We start from the raw sequence: 7,694 nt of genomic DNA on the forward strand, positions 1-7,694 counted from the left end.
AAAGTACATCATTTTTACTATTTGGGTAGAACACATCCTTCTTTTCGTCGTGTGAAATTACTGTGAATCATTAACATTTGTCCTTGTACAGTGTAAGGTCATTTACTTGTATTCACATTTATGTTACATTATTAGGCTCGTGCTGATTTTATTAATTTTGTCCAATATTTGGATCTTATACACGCATGTATTAATCATAATTCTTTCTTCATCTGAGTCATTCATAAATAAACGTTGTATTCGTATCACCAGCAAAAGTGTTGTTTTAAATCCGAAATCCAACCGGTTATCTTGTTACAAATTCTAGCAACTCATTTTATATTTACGTCAGTACTTCATTACGTCACCATGCACATGATTCTTGCATCTTTGAATGAGATATTGAATTGGTTGATGAATTAGAGGACTAGTGAATTCTGTTAATTTCTTTAAACACTCGATCCTAAACCTGAAAATGGCGATTTCGACCCGTGCACTGTGACCTATACGATAGCAGTTGGAATGCATTAAACCAGATTTCTGAACACTTGTAACTCTGGTCATATCCAAGACGAAATCATTTCTAAGCAACAACCCATAGAAGCCCTTAATTGGTACCTTTTCTTTTGGATCCAGGACTGTATCCTATGCTATCTGAGTCTAAATCCCTTCTCGTGCGTGAATGCATTTTGTGTCAATAGACAGATAGACAGATTTACGTATATCTTTTATTGATTTAAAGTCAAGCACAGCTGGCATATTCTCATTTGATCATTTTAAAACAATTTTCTACTGACCTTATATGAAAAACATATAGTCTCTTTGCCATAAAAACGTTAAGTGCATTGAACTCTGGGATAAAAGGTAAAGTCCGTAATGAGATGTGTACAGAGCGGAGAAAAAATACATGATCGTAATAAATACATATTACGAACTTTATTTCTTCAACTTTATTACAAGAACTATTGACAAAACTTTAGAGACAAATATGATGAAATTTTTAACCTTAATGATCTTAAGACATTAACCCCTGGAGGTTTTTGTCATTTTCGCCAGAAAATCTAGTAGGAAACACATTTTGAAAGCTATTTCTGAATAGATCCGAAAACACCAAATCCCCGATGATCTTTCAATAACATACTGCCTAGCTGTGTTAGAAACATCGTTTTTCTTGGCTATTTGACTCGCGCATGAGCAGAAGGGTAAAAGTTTGCTTTTTTTTTTTTGTTTTGTTTTTTGATAAACGGAGCCATTATTTTTGTATCGAAACCACTCTTTATTCCAAATGCCCATCTTATCCTACTTTTAGCAAAGGCTCATCTCTCTGTTTGCAATTCATACCGGTTTGCCTTAGGTGGCAGGGTCCAGTTTCGTAAATTGGCCCCTGCCAAATTTCTTAACTTAAGGCTATGGTGTGACTTTTTCAGCTATTATTGTTTACTCTTTATAGATATGGATATATTTGTGAACTAGGTGTTTTGGGCTTGTGTTTTTCTTGAAATTGATGTCAGGCATGTACACCTTCCATAGTTGCTCTGCAGTATGTTGATAGTGAAATACCAATAGTCGGCTAGGAAGAAGAGCTAGCCTCCCATAGCAGTAGACACGTGGGTTCAAGGCAAGTAGAGTATCTCAAAAACGGCTTGGATGACAACTATTCTGAATTGCATCAAACTATTTAGTAGACAACGTTTTTCAAAATTTTTATCCAGGGAAAGAGCTTGCGTTTGCACTGTGAGCACCACATGCTGTCAAAAATGGCCTCTGGATGTGAAAAATGCATGTATAAAATAGGAGTTGGGGCGCATAAACTTCTTCTGCTATGAACTGCCATTGACTTCTCTGGTCAAGTGAATACTATTCTTATGCTTTGTTTTAATATAGGTATCTAATAATATGGACCTTTTTGACCTCACTTGTGTATTTGATTTTTTATGATTTTTATACTGGGTCGCTGATTGCGGTATTAAATTTGTACATAAAAACTGGCCTCTGCCCCCTTAGATCTGAGACCAAAAAGTAAAAAATCCGGACACAAAATCGGATTCCGGTCACGGGCATATTTTGGGTAGAAAAAGTCGTGTCCAAAAAATGAGTTTTTTTATATTTTAAAATCTGTATTTTGTACTGCAACTAGACATTCCCGATTATTTGGTATCATTGTAGAGCTAGATCTGTCTACCTTTCTATAATACCATCCACTTTAGTGTATCATGCATGACCATGACGGTACAGAGATCGGCAGTAGGCTACTACCTCCTGCCCCGTTAAGCCGTTGCTTGGGGTTAATGTGTTAAAGAAACAATATATTTTTTCTTCGCATGTTATACACTTCCTTTTCCACTTTTGATTTTTCATTTTAGTATTATTTATATTCCATTTCTGCAAATTATTACAATCTTCACTGAACCCGGCTTGGTGATATGCACACATCATAGCTACACTCTGCCTGTTCATTCCAATCTATACTCTCCATTGATTTTCTAAAGGAAATAAAGTTATCAGCCTAACTAGTTCCACCCAAAGGGGGTGGGGTGGTGTCTTCCTTCAAAGAATCTCTGTCCCCGCTGGCATGATCATATTCAAACATGATCAATTAACATTATTTCTGAGATTTTCCATTAAATCTATGAAGGTGAATAAAGGTCAGATATGGTGAACTGCATGCAGTTGTTGGGGGAAATTGGTGGAAGTTTTATCTTCCTGTCTCTCCGACCGCCATCTTATCAAGTAATTAACAAGACTCCGCAAAAATAATCAAAAAAAAAAAAACAAACAAAAAAAACCAGCATAGACAAAAATTAAATTAACCTATTTGTATGTAAATATTGATAAATCCGTTATATTTTTAGGTTATGAAACACTTTTTCCCCATTTTTATAGACTTTTGCTCTTCATGATGCTTTCTTACTACAATTAAGCTAAATACAGGCTCAGCCAGACGTATGAAATTTGTTATGTATATTTCTTTATATGTGGATCAATTTATCAGATTTCAGGCCATAACATCAATTTTTTTCATACTTTTGAGCGCTTTAGACCACTCGGCCACTCGGGGCCCCCTCATACTTTTTGTAAACACATATAGATGCTTCAATGATATCATAGAATATATGTTATATGTACCTTTTTCTGTTGTGAATACATTTAAATAGATGGTAAATATACTTTGTCCAACCTCTCTGGGAACATTTGGCGACCACTTTAAAAAATAGAAGAAATAAGCTGTTTCTCTCTTATGATTTTTTTCCTTCTTTGCGGATTCATCATACCATAAAAAGAATAATTGCATGCATATAGTATGAATCTGCACACGTGTTTTCCTAAACAACACATGGAAAACTTAATACGAGGCATTTACCCAACACGACAATAGTCTAAATATATTCTGGATTTGTGGTAATAATTTCAATTGCTGACCTGTGCTATTTGTTTTTATATATACTGACATGAATGGACATGGATGCCTTTGCCATGAAAAATAGTTGATAATATGGTCAGTGTTTAGTGTGTGCATTGAATTTTCATCAGACATATTGTGCAGGTCAAATACACTGATAACCACAAATTCCAAAGTCATTTTGGGGGGAAAATTTTTCTACAGGGTGTTTCTCCTGTGACATGGATTGAGACTAAATTTGTGCCTCGTTTGAGGTATATGCACTAAATATCGCGTATTTTGGAAGCTGATGTTGCAAGAAAGCGCATATATCGAGTATGATATCATTTCTTGGCATAGGCTTCGTTTTCCTATTTTGAGCAAATGTGTATAAAATTAACTTGAGTCTGATTTGGATTTCGGTAGATGCCAAATTGACTGTTTATATAAATTACCAACCCATTTAATTTTCGTTAGTATACAGACGAAGAGTAATATAAAAGTTCTTTCTTTTTCAGATTTTAGATTATCCTGCACTTGCCGCTGCTGCAATATCTTTGTTGCACAAATGTTCCAGCATAAGAGTCACATGTAAAAAGTATAGCATAAAAACATTTCTTTTACATAAGTTCATATGTCAGCAATGTCTTAATTTATAATGCATTCTTTTGCTTTTAAAATGTACATCCTTTAAAATTAAAAATGCATTTTCATCATTATTTTTTGGCCGAACAAATTACAATACGGTAAGAAATCTCAACGTAGTTATGGTATGTTGATAAATCTAGTTAAAATGTTAATTTGTGGTTAAAAAACCACACGAACAAAGCTTTTTTCAATAGATTGAAATGCATATAAATAACACACTAATAAGTAGCGTGCACTTGCATAAATTGTGTTTTGTAAGGTTAATATGTGTATTAATATCTGGAAATATACGGTACTTAATACCAGCCAGAACGTGGAGGTGGGGATACTGATAGCAGAGAGCTATTGAGCTATTATTATGCGTGGTGTATATTACGTCATGCGTGGTGCTTATTTCATTAGACGTGGTGGATATTCCATTATATCTGGTATTTATTACATTATACGTGGTGCATATGCCATTTTACGTGGTATATGTTTCATTATACGTAGTGCTTATTTCATTATATCTATTTCAGAGATATGATACTTTCCGCTACGCTTACGGACATTACCGAGTATCCCCGAAGACATCGAAAGTTTACCCTCACACCATGTAAAAATGACTGAAAAGTTTACATGTGCGCTCACTTCTGTTGGTCTGGGAACACTTATTCAGCAGTTCCTGGACCAAACGGTAGACCAAATAGTTTGAGTTGCCGTCTGATGAAGACCTGGTAGGGATAGGCATTGACACGATTGGGAACATAGTCCAAGTGAAGGTAAAACTTACCAATCTGAAGATTGACAACGAAAATACGAGCGATCTACCATCTACATCAAGTAACCTTCTGATGAAATATTCCCAATATTCACCGTCAATGAAGACGGTCACATATGGTATATCAGCATTTTCCTTAGTCCTTAATATTAGACCTCGACGCTGATATTTATGCTTTGGGCGTATATGTCTTACCACCCAAATAATGGCGCTGGATAGCGTGTTCCGATGACAAGTAAAATTTTCAGGAATATCTCACATACTTGTCAGCCCTTATCAGTACTTTTCTACAAATTAACGTTATAATGTTTCAGTCACACTTTACTTACCCTAATGTATTTTTCCTACTGAATTCAAATTCCCACACAAGCAAATGGACATGTTTTCAAGTTCCGTTGGCCTACATTTTACTTGGCTGGAATGCGATGGTAGCAGGGAATACCGAAATCGGTTAAAAGGATGATAAAAATCTTGAACGAAACGAAGCCATCTAGACACTTCTTCAGTAATAATATATTTTATTCCTTTCGTTAAAGGAGTATACTTCAACTTAACCCGATTTGGGCATTCCCGGCTTCCATCGCATTCCGCCAAAATATTCATAGTATTAGTAAAATGAAAAAAGTTCCATAAGGCGGGGTAAATGCAACTTTCCAGCTATGGTATTATAAATAATATTGCAGCAGTGCATTAACAAATTTCAAGTTCCCAGTTAGCAAAGCTGACGCCCTAATTGCACATAACAATTCAAGAATTAATAAATACAAATTTTATTTAAAAAAATAGAAAGAATCAAATTAACAAATATAATTAACGTAAAGCTTCGGTTTCTGCTCAGTAAAATAGACGTCGTAATTTACCTGGTTAGTCCAATTCCCACTGAACAAGATGATTCATCATTTGGAATTTTCCGATCTACATGTGAGAGAGTCACTGCTCTTTGTCCCTTCTACTAATCTGTTTCAGCTTTTCTCATCCTTCTTTCCTTTTTTGTTTCTACCTCTTCGTCCTTTCTCCTTCCATCTACTTCTTCTTACTCCCTCTCCCTTCATCCTTCCACCTTTTTCTACTAGTGTGCCACCTCATGCGTGCATCCTGGAAGCTTCTAACGGAATACAACAAGGGACATAATTTCTTGTATCCCTGTCCTATCTTCAATCTCTCACAGACCTTCCCTATAATTAATGGCATTGTTCTCGGTATTGTGTGAATCCAAAAATTCAACAAGGAACAGCCTTTGCTACACATTTTTTCCAATTAACTGAGAATAACCCTCCAGTTTCGCAATATAGTTAGCAGATTCAACACATATTAATCAGGCGTCATTATTACCTCACACTTTATATAAAGGTCATCAGGTCTTGTACTCTTTTAAGAAGCGGTAACGAAGATCATAAAAAGGAGGCAACATCTCAGCAGGCAAAGAGAGAAGAGGACAAGCAGCAGAAATAAATAAGACCAGGAAAAGAAGTAGCAGTAATAAAGATCAGGAAAAGACACATCACAGCGGGACAAAGCAACAGGGCAGTTGTAACAAATATAAAGATCAGGAAAAGACACATCGCAGCGGGACAAGGCAACAGGGCAGTTGTAACAGATATAAAGATCAGGAAAAGACACATCACAGCGGGACAAGGGAACTGGGCAGTGGTAACATATAAAGAAGATCAGGAAAAGACACATCACAGCGGGACAAGGGAGCAGGGCAGTGGTAACATATATAAAGAAGATCAGGAAAAGACACATCACAGCGGGACAAGGGAACATTGCAGTGGTAACAGCTATAAAGAAGATCAGGAGCAGGAGGAGAAACATCGGAAACGCAGTACTAAAGAAGAGAAAGAAAACAACAATGAAGCAGTACAGAAGAGCAGAGGCGTAGCTATGATATTTTGCGCCCGGGGACGAACTATAAAATTGGCGCCCCAGCCCCCTCCCCGTTTAATCACATTTTTGAATATTAGCCTTGTTTACTTATTATAATGTAACGTTGTAAGCCTCATTTTGGCGCCCCTATACCTTGGCGCCCGGGGACATATGTACCCCCTCCCCCCCCCCAGCTACGCCTCTGCAGAACAGGGAAAGAAGCAAACACCGTGGGATAAGCAGTAAAACAGAAAAGAACAAGCCAACCGAAACAATTAAAATAATCGCCACAAACCCGAACACTCAGAAAAGAATTTGCCATCGTCAATAAATAACACCAACGCCCAAACCTGATATCTCTCCCTCCTCTACCCCGACCACACAAGAAACCAGAAACACAAAAATCTTAGAGCACTACAAGAATAACACAAAAAGTAGATATACGTCTGTAACTGGCATACAGCATAGCACATACCCTCCATTCCAACCCACCCCAAAATGCACAATATAATTATCATATATGGCTTTCATTGGTAACTAAAAAGTCCCTCTTTGGACTATAAAGTGTATGGTCCTGAAAGGACTTTGATTGGTTTTGTTTACAAACTCACGGCATCGAAACACCCGAATTGAGATCACAGAAGCCAACAGCTGTTGCAAGCGAAACCGATTCTGCAGTTCTCTCGAAAATCACAAGTATGCATAGTACACGTAAACTAACAACTGTCACAATGTAGGAGAATTCACAATGCAGGAATAGTTGACTTGGATGTGACTCGCATGCTTGGCGTTAAGTAAGGGAGCAGTCTGCACAAAATAGGAAACTAGACACAGATTTGAAACAAACTCAAGTCTGCTGCTTGTGTGAAAGGTCAGAGTCTTGGTCATAAGAATACGGGCGGGGACATTCAGGGCGCCCTTGATTTATGTACCTTCCTCTGGTGGCATGGAATAGAGGTTAATCGCACAACACACTAGCTAGTCGTGCATGCTAACAGGTGATATACGACTATAATCCAAAAATAGAAAGAAATGTACTCTTTTATGAAAACATGAATGATT

Source organism: Sinohyriopsis cumingii, chromosome 1, assembly GCF_028554795.1.
Source record: "Sinohyriopsis cumingii isolate HCF-2022 chromosome 1, ASM2855479v2, whole genome shotgun sequence".
Classification (NCBI taxonomy): Eukaryota; Metazoa; Mollusca; class Bivalvia; order Unionida; family Unionidae; genus Sinohyriopsis; species Sinohyriopsis cumingii.